Here is a 15,647-nt window from a genome sequence, read left to right as displayed (position 1 = left end):
TACTATCGGAGCAAAGGTCAACATCAGTAGGGTAAAACTAATCTGTCTCACGACGGTCTAAACCCAGCTCACGTTCCCTGTTAGTGGGTGAACAATCCAACGCTTTGCGAATTCTGCTTCGCAATGATAGGAAGAGCCGACATCAAAGGATCAAACGGCGACGTCGCTATGAACACTTGGCCGCCACAAGCCAGTTATCCCTGTGGTAACTTTTCTGACACCTCCCGCTTTAAAACCCATTAAATTCATGCAGGTCACTAATTAGATGATGAGGCATTTCGTTATTTACAGCAGAGAGGGCTACTCTGTTTCGGAGGTTTTACATTTACATTTACATTTATGCATTTGGCAGACGCTTTTATCCAAAGCGACTTACAAAAGAGGAGCTAACATTCGAACTACAGCACAAATTATACAAAATACCTTACATAAGTGCAATATGCCAGGAAGTAATAAGTGCATTAAAGAGAGACATTCAGTGCAAAAGATACTCTCGGAAGAGCTGGGTTTTCAATGATTTCTTGAATGCAGAGAGGGTTTCTGTTGCTCTGACAGTGCTTGGAAGCTCGTTCCACCAGCGTGGTACCAGAGATGAGAATAGCCTCAACTGACCTGTACGGAGGGTTGGTCGTGTTAGTAGGCGCTCCTTTGAGGAACGGAGAGGGCGGGCGCTAACGTATGGTTTTAAGAGTCTATTGAGGTAGATGGGAGCAGAACCAGTGAATTTTTTCCAGTTTTGGGAGCAGAACCAGTTTTAACGCTGCCCCCTGCAGCGCCGTTGAGTGTCTTGATCCATCTCAGCCCGACCTAGAGATAGAACATCCTTGTCCGCCCCGCTTCAGTCCGTGTCGTCTTCTTCTCGGTCTCAACGGATTCGAAAACGTTACCTTGTCCGCGGTGGATTACCTGTGAACACAAGCAGGGGGTTGAACACAGGTCAAATCCGGCCGTATTTATTACAACGTCGAACATGGTGTGCTCAATGGATTAACCAGGCTAGCCTCGCCCGTGACCTCTCCCAGGTATCCACAGAGAGGGAGGGCGGGGAAGCCCTCACGCCATTAGATTGGAGCCGATACTGTATACCTTAATACCTTCCCACTCACAGAAGAGAACGGGCCATGACGGAACCAACTTAACCACCACCCCTCCCTCGTAAGGGAGTCTGACCGGCTAGACCACACATGTTGGGTCCGCATAGGGCCAACCAACCAGACTGTCATGCAGGTTACCAGCCTGATGTGAACAATGTCTCCCCTGGGTGGCGTTGCTCTTACGGTCAAACCCCAGCAGGGGACCAACCGTGTGGTCGGGGACAAAGAACCCATCACGGGAAGAAGTTCCCCATCACCAGGTCACTATTTTTGTTTTGTACCCTGTTCTGTACGGTGCCTGACCGGGCCGGCATGTCCACCTCAGTCGAAACCAGGCTGGCGCTCCTTCCCAGTGTAGTCACTGCGTTAGAGTCTTTAAGCCATCCCATTGTGCCATCGACCGACACAGGACTGGTAGGTCGGAGAGCCCCGCCCAAAGTCAGCCAACAGCCTTCCGGGAATAGGTGACCAACACCTGGGATCTATCGAGGATAGATCATACCACAACCCACGAAAGAGATGTCCCCAGAAGAGACATCTCCTCCTAGCCAAGCGCCATCTTTGCCCTCGGAACCTATAGGGTTTTGGAACGCCATTCGGAGCCTATGGGATGCCCTTCGAGACCTAAGCAACTTTCATAATCGGACACCAGCTAGGGACGTTGCACCCTAGGGGGCTTGCCATAGTGGTGGTCCCCGCCCCTGAGGACCAGCACTTGGGTCCCCGCCCCTGGGGACCAACACTTGGGTACCCGCGCTACAACCTGCTAGCGCGGCGTGCCTGGGGAGACCTGGTTAATGTGAACGGCTGGTCAGTCCGTCACACGGGGAGCCTCTCTTAGCCGCTCTGACCGCACAGGACGTTTACGGGTGATACCACGAGGAGGTGGAGGCACACGATGCTTGCCCCGGAGTCCCTGGAGCCGGGTCCCCACCCAGCTCGCCTTAACGAACTCCGGGGTCATAGTTACTCCCGCCGTTAACCCACGCTTCGATGAATTTCTTCACTTTGACATTCAGAGCACTGGGCAGGAATCACATTGTGTCAAAACCTTCCAAGAGCCTTCACAATGCTGTGTTTTTATTTTAATGCCTCGGCTCGTCGCACCCGGCTCCAGTCACACCACTCCGGTCCGGTCCCCCCAAGCCCCTACGGCCGGCGACGCATCCGCACACAACTCCCGAGTCTTCCACCCCACGTCCGAATGGGAGAACGGAAGGCCGCGCTCGCGAGTGTGGCCGGGACCCGGCGATGGGCCTCGGAGCCCGGCCGACTTCGGGAAGGAAGGGCCGAAGATGAAACGTGGCGGAGGTTCGTCCCCTAAGGACGCACCCCTGCCGGAGTCCCATCCACGACCGCCTCCCACCGTCACTGACCGAGTCCCCTAAGCACCACCGGAAGGGAACACCGACTTCTTCGCGCGGCTGCGACCCACGCACTTTAACCGACAGATGCAGGAGTCAACCCGGGCGCCGTGCGCTTTTGCCCGCATGACCCTCAGGGCAAGGGTGAACCAGAACAGTTCCCCAGAGGGAGGCCGCTCCGGGCCCTCGGCCTATGCTTCAGCTAAAGGGCCCGACCGAGCCCAGCCATTAGAGCCAATCCTTATGTTACGGATCTGTTTTGCCGACTTCCCTTACCTACATTGTTCCAACACGCCAGAGGCTGTTCACCTTGGAGACCTGATGCGGATATTGGTACAGCCTGGGGGAAACTTCACTATACCTCCCCCGGATTTTCAAGGGCCGATGGGGAACGTCCCGGCTGCCTCACAGATGCATGCGGCACCTTTCAGAGCGTTGAGCCCCTTTCTCGGGACAATCCCATTCCAGGGCGCTCCAGCTCTTTAGCAAGGAGAGAGAATCCTCCCCGGGGTTCCCACCGACTTCTCCGGGTTCGTTTGCGTTAGCGCTATGAGAGCGCCTCTCGGCACTCAATCTCCCCGCTCCCAGGTTCGGGGATATTGGCCCGATCCCCTTTCGGTCAGCGAGAGGCAGACGAGACCATCGCCCCAGCATTTCCGAACGGCGTTCGCCTATCCCTTAGGACCGACTAACCCATGGCCAAGCATTGTCGGCGTGGAACCCTTCTCCACTTCGGCCTTCAAAGATTCCATCTGAATATTTGCTACTACCACCAAGATTTGCACCCGCGGCGGCTCGACCCAGGCTCACTCCAGAGGCTTCAGCGCCACTGCGGCGGCCCTCCTACTCGTCGCGGCGTACGGTCCGTGTTTCAAATTGGGGATTGTGACACCTGCAACGGCTGGGTATGGGCCCGACGCTCCAGCGCCATCCATTTTCAGGGCCAGTTGATTCGGCAGGTGAGTTGTTACACACTCCTTAGCGGATTCCAACTTCCATGGCCACCGCCCCCCTGTCTATATCAACCGACACCTTTCCTGGGGTCTGATGAGCGTCGCGCCGGGCGCCTTAACCCGCGCGTTCGGTTCATCCTGCAGCACCAGTTCTGCTTACCAAAAGTGGCCCACTTGGCACCATCATTCGATGCCCAGCTCCGAGCCTGCGAGCCGGGCCTCTTACCCATTTAAAGTTTGAGAGTAGGACGAGGCCGTTTCGGCCCCGCAGCCTATAATCATTGCTTTACCTGATAAAACTGAGTTTGGTGCCAGCTATCCTGAGGGAAACTTCGGAGGGAACCAGCTACTAGATGGTTCGTTAAGTCTTTCGCCCCTATTCCCAGGTCAGACGACTGAATTGATCGTCAGGACCGCTACGGGCCTCCACGCAGGGTTTCCCCTGGCTTCGCCCTGCCCAGGCATAGATCACCATCTTTCGGGTACCACCGCGTGTGCTCTTGCTCCACTCTCCACTCGGTGGAGAGCAGGCCGGTGGTGCGCTGTCAACCCACCATGGACGGGGTGTCTTAGATCCCACCTCAGCCGACGCGCGCCGGCCTTCACCTTCGTTGCGCCTCCGGGGTTCAAGCCCTTTGACTCGCATACGCGTTAGACTCCTTGGTCCGTGTTTCAAGACGGGTCGGTCGGGGTCCGAACTTAGCCGCTGACCTTAAGCGTTCGGGTGCTGTGGGCCTGGATCACCCCCCGTATCGCCGTAGCGGGCCTAGCCTGGGGCTGAGGACAGCCCAACTGGCCCGCTTTGACCGAACGATCGGGGGGGGCCCCCATCCCCATCCCGAAGGAGGGGAGAACACGGAAAGGACATTGCTCCGCGGCCCCGGCGTTATCGGCAAAGTCGGAGCGAGGGGCTGTAGCGGAACGCCCGTGTCCGGGGCCGTGTGGGCCCCATCTCCGGACGCACCTACCTTCACCCTCGGGCCCTTCCAAGCCTAACCAGAGCCGGTCACGACTCACCACCACGCGGGGAAAATGCACCTGACGGGTCGAGCCTTCATACGCCCGAGAGGCCCGAAGTCGGGAGGCAAAGCTCAGGGCCAAGCAGGGAGTGGGGGTTTCTTTTCCTCCGCTTACTGATATGCTTAAGTTCAGCGGGTTGTCTCGTCTGATCTGAGGTTGCGCTATGAGGCTGTTTTGCGGGGCGCTGGGCGCTCACCGTATTACGGTGCCCACCCTCCGACGGCGGGAAGCCCAGTGGGGAGAGATGATGATGGATGGGACCCGGACATAATGGCTCTCCCTACGTCCGGAGCTCTCACCACACGGTGGTTTAAGAACCGAGTCTGCGTTTAGGAAGACGAAGGGCCGTCCAAGGTGGAGGCCCTGCAAACTTCCAGCCGCGGTCTGGGAAGACCGATCGATGGGTAAAGCGACCCTCAGACAGGCGTGGCCGCGGGATGGACCCCCGCGGCCGCAATGTGCGTTCAAAATATCGATGATCTGTGTTCCGCATTTCACCTTATTTAACGCAGTTTACCGCGTTCTTCATTAATGCACGAGCCAAGTGATCCACCGCTAAGAGTTGTATCATTTTGCCCGCCCTTACGGATGGGACTTTGGGTTAAAGCCTTTTGAACAACAGAATTTAAGGGTTTAGGTTAGGTTCACGTCCCTTGGATGAGATGGAAGGGATTCATAAACAAAGGGAATTTTATGGTCGGGTGACCCCGGGCTGGGGGTCATTAAACCCGGCTTGGCATCCAGATGGATCGCCTCGGTGGTGCCCAACCTTCCCTTTTACGTGTTAGGAGACCAAGACACCCGGTGTAGATGTAGATGGCTAGCATGCGCTCTTAACCTCGCTGTTTCCAGCGAGGCCCGGTGGTTCGCTTCCAAGTCCCCAGCAAGGGGGAAATCTGAAAGATCCCACTAAGACCGGCGTTGCGCCAGTCCATGCCTCGGGGGGTTTCTCTGGGCCCCGTCAACTCGCGCACGGCCATCGGGGTAAGTGTGCCTTAGCTTGCGTACGGGTCCCGGTCTAAAGTTTGTACCCGGTGTGCGCTCCAGCCACGCTCTCCCCCCGGAGGGGATGAGGCTGGGTGGAGATCCCACCTGTGCTCCGCATCCGGGGCTCATCAGCCCCTTCAACTCGCGCACGGGTCTCAGACTATTTATACGGTCCGTCTTTCGCAAAGCCCAGGGAGGTGCCGATATACACCTCCCGATCCCTGCATGTGCTCTTAAGCTCCGCTCTAATCCGATAGGGGAAAGAGTTTTGCCCGTGGTGCGCTCCCGTCCCCTGGGGGTTACGGAAGATCCCAACAAGGCCGGCGAACACCGGCCGACACCCTGGGGGTTGCATTAGCCCCTTTGAGTCGTGCATGCAGAATTAAAGCCTTTAACGATCAATGGTTTGGTTTAACAACCGGCAGGCGGCTCCGTTACCACTTGAGACCCCCAAGAGCGGGGTGGTGGCCGGCAACCTATAAGGTGGTCCTCCCATAACCCCGAGTTCCGAGGTCACCCCGCTCAGTCCCCCCCGGAGGGAGACTCACGTTAGCCGACGACGAAAGGTACGAGGTGTCTGGGGTCCAAACCTTTAAGGTACCCACCGGGGGATTTGGCCTTGCTTAAAGACCGAGTGGCTACTGGCATGGAGGGCGGGCACCCACCATGGCCAGGTCACCGTTAATGATCCTTTCGCAGGTTCCCCTACGAAAACCTTGTTACGACTTTTACTCCCTCTAGATGCCCAGGTTCAATCAACTTCCCACCTCAACGAGACAACCCCCCGGTAAAGGGGCACCTCGGGGACGGTCCGAGGACCTCACCAGGCCATCCAAACGGTAGTAGCAACGGGCGGTCTGTACAAAGGGCAAGGACTTAATCGACGCGGGCTGGTGACCCGCGACTACTTGGAATTCCTCGTTCAAGGGGAAAAGTTACAATCCCCTATCCCCAGCGGGGAAGGCGTTCATAGGATTGCCCAGGCCTTTCGGCATAGGATGGATGCACACGCTGAACCAGCCAGTGTAACTCACGTGCGGCCCCGGGTGTCTAAGGGCATCACAGACCTGTTATTGCCCCGAATCTCATATGGCTATGCCTTGCCCCGGATCGCTCTAAGAAGTTTGGCCACCGACCGCTGATCTCTTGGGCTGCCTGCCCCACACAGGGACCCAGGGAGGGCCGTGTAACTTTTTAAGGCACAGGGTCTCGTCCGTTATTGGATTTAACCAGACAAATCGCTCCACGAACTACCAACGGCCATGCACCACCACCCACAGAATCAAGAAAGAGCCATCAATCTGTCAATCCTTACCGTGTCCGGGCCGGGTGAGTTTCCCCGTGTTGAGTCAAATTAAGCCGCAAGTTCCACTCCTTGTGGTTCCCTTCCGTCAATTCCTTTAAGTTTCAGCTTTGCAACCATACTCCCCCGAGAGCCCAAAGACTCGTGGTTTCCCTCACGCTGCCCGGCGGGTCATGGTTGCTAACCTAACGACGCCGGATCGCGGGTCGGCATAGTTTACGGTCGGAACTACGACGGTACCTGATCGTCTTCACTCCCCCGACTTTTGTTCTTGATTAATGAAAACATTCTTGGCAAATGCCTTCGCTTTCGTCCGTCCCATACCGGTCAATGAATTTCACCTGTGTCGGTGTGATACGAATGCCCCCTTAACGATCGGCGAAAGGTTATCTAGAGTCACCAAAGCGACCCAACCGGAGCCGGGAGGGTTTTTCGGTTCTGATAAATGCACGTATCCGGGGGGACAGGGGCCGGGAGAATCTTTCACACCGACCCCCAGAACCCTTCCAACGCTTCGTTTGCATGTATTAGCTCTGGAATTACCACAGTTATACCAAGTAACGTGTGGAGCGATCAAAGGAACCATAACTGATTTAAATTTATGAACTTGTTATACGTCCAATAAAGCAAAATACAGATGCAGTGTAGAGTATATTGGACTGACTAGGCTTTTCTGATCGCACCCTTCTACTCATGGGCTTACCTAGCTTCACTGGAAGTAGGAATCCCATCATGAAATTTACAGTTATACATTTTATGCAGCAAATGATGTCCCTATATCTCAGCTTTGGGAAGTGGTAGGGCAACAACTACTACACCACTGTCTTCTTCAGGACCTCCCTGACACATGGTGTGGGTTTGAAGAAGATATGAGGAGGTCACATATTTCATCCAAAAAAACACTAAGGGGTACCCCTTTGTGTTTTTTTAGACTAAAGTTTTGACCGTCTCAGATTTCTTCCAAACTCACGATGTTGATTAAGCAGGTCCTGACTTACACAAAGGTGTGATTATTTTAAGCCTATCTCATCCAAAATCTAAGATATGAGGACTAATGTAACTGGAATTTTCTCTCAATAGGTTTACTGGTGTTGAATATATTGGAATTAAATTTATGAGCTTGTTATACGTCCAATAAAGAAAAATACAGATGCAGTGTAGAGTATATTGGACTGACTAGGATTTTCTTATCTCACCCTTCTACTCGTGGGTTTACTTAGCTTCACTGGAAGTAGGAATCCCATCATGAAATTTACAGGTTTTGCGGGTTTGAAGAAGATCTGAGGAGGTCACTTTTTTCACCCAAAAAAACTAACCCCTTTGTGTTTTTTTAGAGTAAATTTTTGACCGTCTCAGATTTCTTCCAAACTCACGATGTTGATTGAGCAGTTCCTGACTCACACAGGGGTGTGATTATTTTCAGATTTTCTCATCCCAAAGCTGAGATATGAGGACTTACGTAAGTGGGATTTTCTCTCAATAGCTTTATTGGTGTTGAATATATTGGATTTAAATGTATTAGTTTGTTATACGTCCAATAAAGCAAAATACAGATGCAATGTTGGATATATTGGACTGACTAGGCTTTTCTGATCGCACCCTTCTACTCATGTGTTTACCTAGCTTCACTGGAAGTAGGAATCCCATCATGAAATTTACAGTTATACATTTTATGCAGCAAAACATGTCCCTATACCTCAGCTTTGGGATGTGGTAGAGCAAAAAATAAAACACCACTGACTTCGTCAGGACCTCCCTGACACACGGTGTGGGTTTGAAGAAGATATGAGGAGGTCACATATTTCACCCAAAAAAAACACTAAGGGGTACCCTTTTGTGTTTTTTAGACTACATTTTTGACCGTCTCAGATTTCTTCCAAACTCACGATGTTGATTGAGCAGGTCCTGACTTACACAGGGGTGTGATTATTTTCAGCCTATCTCATCCCAAAGCTGAGATATGAGGACTGAAGTAGCTAGGATTTTCTCTCAAAAGGTTTATTGGTGTTGAATATATTGGAATTAAATATCAGCAGGAAGGAAGATCAATGCTCAAAGAATTCTTTTAGGAGAACAGAGTAGTAAGACAGACAGTCAAAGATTCTCTCTTATCTCTTGAGTTTCTTGAACAAATCCAAGCCATGTATAGGACCCTAGTCACGTACACCATTATTACATCATGTCTCGTTCCATCAAACCAAACATTCCCTTATTGGTGCCTCATTATCTTCATTTTTTTATTTTTTAATTTGCCATAACATTATTATTGTCTTTTGTGATGTCACTCTGTCCACACAGTTGTTGATGTGTTTCAGGACAGAGTTAGTGTAGGTGTCCAAGTGGATGTGAGAGCCTGTGGTGGCTCGGGCAGCATACTCACTCCAGTCTGAAACTGTTGTTGTGCTGAAACTGTTGTGCTGCAACTGTTGCTGAAGGAAGGAGTCAGCCCCATCCATCCAGATCTTTACAGTTCTGGTTGAAGGCTTAATGCTCTGCATGACTGGAGTGTATTTGGGAAGCAGGAACAAAGAAAGATGATCGGAAAGTCCAAGATGGGGGAGGGGTGTTGTTTTGAAGCTGGGTAAAGTCGAACCGATGCGTGAATCTGGTGTTTGTGCAGTGAATGTTAATTTCCAAAAGTGTCTGTCTGTCGTAACTGTAGTTCACAAGAGTTATTTGCGCAAGAAAACTGGAGATAGCTACGTACAGAAGTATAACATCACTAAAACTGGTAAGACGCTGAGCCTCACAGTGTGATCGCGACGCCATCTTGGTCCTGGAGACCAAGGACCATTTCCTATGGAAATCAAGGTCCCAGAATTTGGAAGAAGAGAAGAGAGGCACAGAATCCACGTTGCTTGAGGTACCCTGTAAAGTTTCCACAGTCAGTGGCGGTTTGGGGTCCCATGTCATCTGCTGGTGTGGGTCCACTTTATTTTCTGAGGTCCAAGGTCAACGCAGCCGCCTACCAGGGAGATTTAGATTACTTTATGCTTCCTTATGCTTCCAAGCGAGGTGGGTTAGTGCAGTGTGTAGTGCTGTTGAGATAGTGTCCTCAGTGGATCTGTTGCTACGATAAGCAAAGTGGTGTAGGTCCAGCGTAGCAGGCAGGCAGGATTTCAAGTGAGGAAGAACTAGTCTTTTAAAGCACTTGGAAATTATTGGGGTGAGTGCTACAGGTCGCTCACCTGTAAGCTCGCAAAAAAAACCTCAGAGAGATCGCGCAGCCCGAACAAAACACTGAGATCGCAAAGCTCGCAAAAAAAACCTCAGAGATTGCGCAGCACGCACAAAACACTCAGAGAGATCGCAAAGCTCACAAAACAACTTCAGAGAGATCGCGCAGCACGCTCAAAACACTCAGAGAGCGCAGCACGCACAAAACACACAGAGAGAGCGCAGCACACACAACACACAGAGAGAGCGCAGCACACACAACACACAGAGAGAGCGCAGCACACACAACACACAGAGAGATCGCGCAGCACGCACAAAACCCTCAGAGAGCGCAAAGCTCGCAAAAAAACCTCAGAGAGATCGCAAAGCTCGCAAAAAAACCTCAGAGAGATCACGCAGCACTCACAAAACACAGAGAGATCGCGAAGCTTGCAAAAAAAAACCTCAGAGAGAACGCGCAGCACACAGAGAGAGAGCGAAAAGCTCGCAACAAAACCTCAGAGAGATCGCGCAGCACGCACAAAACACTCAGAGAGAGCGCAAAGCTCGCAAAAAAACCTCAGAGAGATCGCGCAGCACTCACAAAACACTCAGAGAGATCGCGCAAAGCTCGCAAAAAAAACCTCAGAGAGATCGCGCAGCACGCACAAAACACAGAGAGAGCGCAAAGCTCGCAAAAAAAACCTCAGAGAGATTGCACAGCACTCACAAAACACTCAGAGAGAGCGCAAAGCTCGCAAAACAACCTCAGAGAGATCGCGCAGCACGCACAAAACACTCAGAGAGAGCGCAGCACTCACAAAACCCTCAGCGAGCGCACAGCACTCACAAAAGAAACAGAGAGATCGCAAAACTCGCAAAAAAAACCTCAGAGAGAGCGCAGCAGTCACAAAACAACCAGAGAGAGCACAAAGCTCGCAAAAAAAACCTCAGAGAGAGCGCGCAGCGCGCACAAAACACAGAGAGAGCATGCAGCACGCACAAAACCCTCAGTAAGAGCGCGCAGCACGCACAAAACACTCAGAAAGCACGCAGCGGTCACAAAACACTCAGCGAGAGCGCGCAGTTTGCACAAAACACTCAGAGATCGTAAAGCTCGCAAAAAAAACCTCAGAGAGATCGCGCAGCACGCACAAAACACACAGAGAGATCGCAAAGCTCACAAAAAAAACTTCTGAGAGATCGCGCAGCATGCACAAAACACACAGAGAGAGCGCAAAGCTCGCAAAAAAAACCTCAGAGAGATCGCACAGTCCGCACAAAACACTCAGAGAGAGCGCAAAGCTCGCAAAAAAAAAAAACCTCAGAGAGAACGAACCGCGCACACAACCCTCAGCGAGAGCGTGCAGCATGCACAAAACACACAGAGAGAGGGCAAAGCTCGCAAAAAAAACCTCAGAGAGATCCCGCAGTCCACACAAAACACTCAGAGAGAGCGCGCAGTTTGCACAAAACACTCAGAGAGATGGCAAAGCTCACAAAAAAACTTTTGAGAGAGCGCAGTTTGCAGAAAATACACAGAGAGTGCACAGCACGCACAAAACACTCAGAGAGATCGCAAAGCTGCAGAAAAATTTCAGAGAGATCGCCGCAGCACGCACAAAACACAGATCGCAAAGCTCGCAAAACAACCTCAGAGAGAGCGCAGCACGCACAAAACACTCAGAGAGCGCGCAGCACGCACAAAACACAGAGAGATCGCAAAGCTCGCAAAAAAACCTCAGAGAAATCGCGCAGTACACACAAAACACTCAGAGAGATGGCAAAGCTCACAAAAAAACTTTTGAGAGAGCGCAGTTTGCACAAAATACACAGAGAGAGCGCAGCACGCACAAAACACACAGAGAGACCCCAAAGCTTGCAAAAAAAACCTCAGAGAGAGTGCACAGCACGCACAAAACACTCAGAGAGATCACGCAGCACGCATAAAACACTCAGATCACGCAGCATGCACAAAACACTCAGAGAATGCAAAGCTCGCAAAAAAAAAAACCTCAGAGAGCGCAGCATGCACAAAACACCCAGAGAGAGCGCAAAGCTCGCAAAACAACCTCAGAGAGATCACGCAGCACGCACAAAACACTCAGAGAGATTGCAGTTTGCACAAAACACAGAGAGATCGCAAAGCTCGCAAAAAAAACCTCAGAGATCGAGCAGCACGCACAAAACACACAGAGAGGTCGCAAAGCTCACAAAAAAACCTCAGAGAGAGCGCGCAGCGTGCACAAAACACTCAGAGAGAGCGCAAAGCTCGCAAAAAAAACCTCAGAGAGATCGCGCAGCACTCACAAAACACTCAGAGAGAGCGCAAAGCTCACAAAACAACCTCAGAGAGATCGCGCAGCACGCACAAAACACACAGAGAGGTCGCAAAGCTCACAAAAAAACCTCAGAGAGAGCGCGCAGCGTGCACAAAACACTCAGAGAGAGCGCAAAGCTCGCAAAAAAAACCTCAGAGAGATCGCGCAGCACTCACAAAACACTCAGAGAGAGCGCAAAGCTCACAAAACAACCTCAGAGAGAGCGAAGCACTCACAAAACCCTCAGCGAGCGCACAGCACTCACAAAAGAAACAGAGAGATCGCAAAGCTCGCAAAAAAAACCTCAGAGAGAGCGCAGCAGTCACAAAACACCCAGAGAGAGCGCAAAGCTCACAAAAAAAACCTCAGAGAGAGCGCGCAGCACGCACAAAACACTCAGAGAGATCGCGCAAAGCTCGCAAAAAAAACCTCAGAGAGATCGCGCAGCACGCACAAAACACAGAGAGAGCGCAAAGCTCGCAAAAAAAACCTCAGAGAGATTGCACAGCACTCACAAAACACTCAGAGAGAGCGCAAAGCTCGCAAAACAACCTCAGAGAGATCGCGCAGCACGCACAAAACACTCAGAGAGAGCGCAGCACTCACAAAACCCTCAGCGAGCGCACAGCACTCACAAAAGAAACAGAGAGATCGCAAAACTCGCAAAAAAAACCTCAGAGAGAGCGCAGCAGTCACAAAACAACCAGAGAGAGCACAAAGCTCGCAAAAAAAACCTCAGAGAGAGCGCGCAGCGCGCACAAAACACAGAGAGAGCATGCAGCACGCACAAAACCCTCAGTAAGAGCGCGCAGCACGCACAAAACACTCAGAAAGCACGCAGCGGTCACAAAACACTCAGCGAGAGCGCGCAGTTTGCACAAAACACTCAGAGATCGTAAAGCTCGCAAAAAAAACCTCAGAGAGATCGCGCAGCACGCACAAAACACACAGAGAGATCGCAAAGCTCACAAAAAAAACTTCTGAGAGATCGCGCAGCATGCACAAAACACACAGAGAGAGCGCAAAGCTCGCAAAAAAAACCTCAGAGAGATCGCACAGTCCGCACAAAACACTCAGAGAGAGCGCAAAGCTCGCAAAAAAAAAAAACCTCAGAGAGAACGAACCGCGCACACAACCCTCAGCGAGAGCGTGCAGCATGCACAAAACACACAGAGAGAGGGCAAAGCTCGCAAAAAAAACCTCAGAGAGATCCCGCAGTCCACACAAAACACTCAGAGAGAGCGCGCAGTTTGCACAAAACACTCAGAGAGATGGCAAAGCTCACAAAAAAACTTTTGAGAGAGCGCAGTTTGCAGAAAATACACAGAGAGTGCACAGCACGCACAAAACACTCAGAGAGATCGCAAAGCTGCAGAAAAATTTCAGAGAGATCGCCGCAGCACGCACAAAACACAGATCGCAAAGCTCGCAAAACAACCTCAGAGAGAGCGCAGCACGCACAAAACACTCAGAGAGCGCGCAGCACGCACAAAACACAGAGAGATCGCAAAGCTCGCAAAAAAACCTCAGAGAAATCGCGCAGTACACACAAAACACTCAGAGAGATGGCAAAGCTCACAAAAAAACTTTTGAGAGAGCGCAGTTTGCACAAAATACACAGAGAGAGCGCAGCACGCACAAAACACACAGAGAGACCCCAAAGCTTGCAAAAAAAACCTCAGAGAGAGTGCACAGCACGCACAAAACACTCAGAGAGATCACGCAGCACGCATAAAACACTCAGATCACGCAGCATGCACAAAACACTCAGAGAATGCAAAGCTCGCAAAAAAAAAACCTCAGAGAGCGCAGCATGCACAAAACACCCAGAGAGAGCGCAAAGCTCGCAAAACAACCTCAGAGAGATCACGCAGCACGCACAAAACACTCAGAGAGATTGCAGTTTGCACAAAACACAGAGAGATCGCAAAGCTCGCAAAAAAAACCTCAGAGATCGAGCAGCACGCACAAAACACACAGAGAGGTCGCAAAGCTCACAAAAAAACCTCAGAGAGAGCGCGCAGCGTGCACAAAACACTCAGAGAGAGCGCAAAGCTCGCAAAAAAAACCTCAGAGAGATCGCGCAGCACTCACAAAACACTCAGAGAGAGCGCAAAGCTCACAAAACAACCTCAGAGAGATCGCGCAGCACGCACAAAACACACAGAGAGGTCGCAAAGCTCACAAAAAAACCTCAGAGAGAGCGCGCAGCGTGCACAAAACACTCAGAGAGAGCGCAAAGCTCGCAAAAAAAACCTCAGAGAGATCGCGCAGCACTCACAAAACACTCAGAGAGAGCGCAAAGCTCACAAAACAACCTCAGAGAGAGCGAAGCACTCACAAAACCCTCAGCGAGCGCACAGCACTCACAAAAGAAACAGAGAGATCGCAAAGCTCGCAAAAAAAACCTCAGAGAGAGCGCAGCAGTCACAAAACACCCAGAGAGAGCGCAAAGCTCACAAAAAAAACCTCAGAGAGAGCGCGCAGCACGCACAAAACACAGAGAGAGCACAAAGCTCGCAAAAAAAAACCTGAGAGAGATCGCGCAGCACGCACAAAACACTCAGAGAGAGCGCAAAGCTCGCAAAACAACCTCAGAGAGAGCAGCACTCACAAAACCCTCAGCGAGCGCACAGCACTCACAAAAGAAACAGAAAGATCGCAAAGCTCGCAAAAAAAACCTCAGAGAGAGCGCAGCAGTCACAAAACACCCAGAGAGAGCGCAAAGCTCACCAAAAAAAACCTCAGAGAGAGCGCGCAGCGGTCACAAAACACTCAGCGAGAGCGCGCAGTTTGCAAAAAACACTCCGAGATCGTAAAGCTCGCAAAAAAAACCTCAGAGAGATCGCGCAGCACACACAGAGAGATCACAAAGCTCGCAAAAAAAAACCTCAGAGAGATCGCGCAGCATGCACAAAACACACAGAGATCGTAAAGCTCGCAAAAAAAACCTCAGAGAGATCGTGCAGCATGCACAAAACACTCAGAGAGAGCGCAAAGCTCGTAAAAAAAAAACCTCAGAGAGAACGAGCAGCGCGCACACAACCCTCAGCGAGAGCACGCAGCACGCACAAAACACACAGAGAGAGCGCAAAGCTCGCAAAAAAAAAAACCTCAGAGAGAACGAGCAGCGCGCACACAACCCTCAGCGAGAGCACGCAGCACGCACAAAACACACAGAGAGAGCGCAAAGCTCGCAAAAAAAAAAACCTCAGAGAGAACGAGCAGCGCGCACACAACCCTCAGCGAGAGCACGCAGCACGCACAAAACACACAGAGAGATCGCAAAGCTCGCAAAAAAAACCTCTGAGAGATCGCGCAGCATGCACAAAACACACAGAGAGAGCGCAAAGCTCGCAAAACAACCTCAGAGAGAGCGCGCAGTTTGCACAAAACACTCAGAGAGATCGCAAAGCTCGCAGAAAAATTTCAGAGAGAGAGCGCAGCAC

At 51.5% G+C, this 15,647-nt stretch overlaps 1 non-coding gene across 1 annotated transcript; it reads right to left on the bottom strand.

The window, feature by feature from the left end:
• Positions 1-4,841: 4,841 nt before the first annotated feature.
• LOC136675315 (5.8S ribosomal RNA) lies at positions 4,842-4,995 on the bottom strand. Its single transcript, XR_010796162.1, has one exon. It is a non-coding gene; the product is annotated as a 5.8S ribosomal RNA (ribosomal RNA).
• Between the last annotated feature and the right edge of the window lie 10,652 nt (positions 4,996-15,647).

Source organism: Hoplias malabaricus, chromosome 18 (genome assembly GCF_029633855.1).
Source record: "Hoplias malabaricus isolate fHopMal1 chromosome 18, fHopMal1.hap1, whole genome shotgun sequence".
Lineage (NCBI taxonomy): Eukaryota > Metazoa > Chordata > Actinopteri > Characiformes > Erythrinidae > Hoplias > Hoplias malabaricus.
This window is presented reverse-complemented; position numbering and strand designations above follow the sequence as displayed.